General features: G+C 36.9%; 1 pseudogene; it reads left to right on the forward strand.

Moving 5' to 3' along the window:
• Positions 1 to 1054: 1054 nt before the first annotated feature.
• Positions 1055 to 2834, forward strand: LOC122608831 (annotated as a pseudogene).
• Positions 2835 to 3445: the final 611 nt, after the last annotated feature.

Below are 3445 nucleotides of genomic sequence, written 5' to 3' on the forward strand. Positions count from 1 at the left end.
TGTTCCAATTGTAATGTTCTTCTTATGGCAAAGATGCAGTTGGATCCAAGAGAAGGGTTTCTCTCTCATACCCGATTTGGTAAAGGAGACAAAGGGCATCTGTCGCAATTACTTCTAGCTAATGAGATCTCGACAATCACCATCCTATCACCATCAAGACAAGACTCTGTTGCCCTACTTCACCCCTATATAAAGCATTACAATTGTATTTTCATTTACATGCTTGTAACTTTGTAAGTCAAGTTGTAATATCGACCATATTTTCACTGTTTATTTAATGGTACATATAATTAGACTTGCATAGATTGTGTTCTTGAATTCTACTCATGTTCTTGTTCTTTACTTACTGTTCTTAACATTCTTGTCTAGTTAATTAAAATAAATTAAGCAAACAAATGAACTATGAGAGCCACTATTTCTAATTCATTGAGACAAAGATCTAGTTTGCTTACTTATTTCTTTAAAATCCGTATAATATTGTTCTTTTTTTTTATATATAAACCTTAAAACTTATTAATCTTCTTATCTTTTCTTAAAAACAAGTATGACTGTTGTACCTAATCTTATTAACACACTTGACTTTGGTTGTACCTAATCTTATTAACACACTTGACTTTGGTTATGTGTCAACACTACTAGTAGAGGCGTTTCAACATAAAGATAACAACGTACCAACAACTTAACACTAATCCAACTGAATATATAATTAACCAAGTCTGCTGCATGCTCGCCCATTACTTGATCCGTACTCGACCGGACTTGATGCGAACCGTCAAGATTGGTCCAACACCTTTATATGAATGAAAAACGTTATATAGTTTAATTATTTTTAGTTCATTTAAAGCTAGATTGCATCTTACATCAACAATAATAACAACCTGTAAAACAATAATATAATAATCGTAATATATTATTAATCGTGTGAGTTCGTGTATTGCTTATGATTAATTAATAGGTTAATTAGATCTCTTTAATTAATTACTCGTATATAGGAGATGTACTAGCATATATATTCAAGGGCTAATTAAAGGCTGATCGATCACCAAATTAACGATCGACTAGCATGGTTGGGCGGAAGCAAAGAATTATCTTGTTTCCGTTCCCATTTGAGGGACACCTAAACCCAATGATTCAACTTGCCAATATTCTATATTCCAAAGGCTTCAACATCACCATCCTTCATACCAATTACAATGCACCCAAAACCTCCAACTTCCCTCACTTCACTTTCAGATCAATCCTTGATAACCATCCCGAAAGCCAAGGCTTAGGCCTCCGAGATTTTGTTGATAAATTCTTATTCAAACAGCAAGACGGTGGAGATGAACTACGCCAAGAGCTGGAACTGCTGATGTTAGCTTCACAAAAAGAAGAAGAATCCACCATACCGTGTTTGATCACTGATGCGCTTTGGTACTTCACGCAATCCGTTGCTGATAGCCTTAACCTTCCGAGGCTTGTTTTATCGGGATTCAACATGTTCCTTATGGTTTTTTATGATTCAATATCACTTCTTGATGACCGTGGTTTCTTCAAACTTGACAATATTAATAATACTGGTAAGTTAATTTGCTAGCTATATATCTATTTATATCTACTAGTGCAGAGACGGTATCAGAAAAAAAAATTCCATGAGGAGGAAAAATCTATGTAATACCTTCGACCCTGATCTAGTGCAAGTAGATTTATACTCCGTCCGACCCATTGTGAATGTCATCAAAAGTCATTTTCTGATTTATTGTTTGCATTATAATGTAAAGAATGTTTATACATTGACCATAAAATAAAAAATTTTATGGTTAAAGTTGAATGTAAAAGACGACGGAAGGAGTAGTAATAAATATTTCTTTTGTTCCATATATACATATAATGAGAAACTCGATGATCATTTAATTTGACTGTTTGATTGTGATGCGGGTTTTAATTAAGATATGGATGACCAAATGATTGAAGAGCTTCCTTTCCTAAAAGTGAAAGATACGTTGAAGACGGGAATAAAAGGCAAGAAAGATGTAGTCGCCGAGTTTCTCATGAGTCCCGCGATGAAAGAAATAAAAGCATCATCAGGAATCATCGCCAACTCTTTCAAGGAAATCGAAGGATCCGGGCTAGAAACGGTGCTTAATAACTTCCGTGTCCCCTGTTATTTGACACCATTCGCCAAATATCTCACAGGAGTGGCATCAGCAGCATCGAGCAGCTTACAAGAATATGATCGATCCTTTTTCCCATGGTTAGACCAACAACCGGCCAATTCTGTGATCTATGTTAGTTTTGGTAGCGTTCATCAACTGGGCGAGGAGAAGGATTTTGTGGAAATTGCTCATGGGTTGGTCAACAGTCAGCAGTCGTTTTTATGGGTGATTCGATCCGATTCCCCTGGTAATGGGTCAACATGGCTACCTGATGGGTTCCCGGGTGAAAATGGTCGAATAGTGAAATGGGCTCCCCAGCAAGAAGTGCTAGCTCATAAATCAATTGGAGCATTTTGGACTCATAATGGATGGAACTCGACAATGGAAAGCCTTTGTGAAGGTGTTCCTATGATTAGTTCGCCTTTGACTTGTGACCAACCGGTAACCGCGAGATATATGAGCGACGTTGCCAAGGTGGCGGTGTATTTGGAGAATGGGTTAGAAAGGCAAGAGATCGCAAGTGCAATAAGAAGAGTAATGGTGGACCAAGAAGGAACCCAGATTAGAGAGAGGGCCAAAGTTTTGAAACAAAAGTTAGACGATTCTTTACTTAAGGGTGGGTCTTCCTGTGAATCATTCAACTCCCTTTTTGATCGTATTTCTTCCTTTTAAACCCACCCACCCACCCCCTATTATATGGGAAGCGATCCGTATATTATCAGTTTTTGACCATACATCACTAAATGTGTTTTATAGGGTTGTATTATAGAGCATATTTGGCGGTGTATTGTCAAAAACTGGTGATGTACAGATTTCCACCCATATTTTATGCATGCATCGTGTTATCAAAATTTAGTGATGTGCACATCATAACATTTGGCAAAACCCGATAATCTACATCTTACATCTCTCATGCCTCGTTTTGACAGGGATTAACTGTTGTTGTTATTATGATGGTCAAATATTATTCTGTAAACTCTTCGATAATTAGTCCTAATTAAGAAATTTTTGTTTTACTTTTTAATTCAAATTTCGATAACCAAATCGGTACTTCAATCCTTTTTGAATTTTATTTGATTATTTCATGTAACCAACTCCACTTAAGTGGGTTGGTCAGGGTATCTTCTAAATTCACTATGTGGGCCCCAGATATAAGTTTTTCTCAAGGTCTCAGGTTCGGGTATGATGTTTCTCATTTCAAAATATTTTCCATGAGCAGAGGATTGAAGGTCCACCAAATCGCTGGTTAAAATTACCTCCAGCCAGAGCCGGCTCATAAGTATTAGTGGGCTAGGCTGAGACCTAGAGCC

The sequence above is a fragment of the Erigeron canadensis genome, chromosome 7, assembly GCF_010389155.1.
Source record: "Erigeron canadensis isolate Cc75 chromosome 7, C_canadensis_v1, whole genome shotgun sequence".
NCBI classification, from domain to species: Eukaryota; Viridiplantae; Streptophyta; class Magnoliopsida; order Asterales; family Asteraceae; genus Erigeron; species Erigeron canadensis.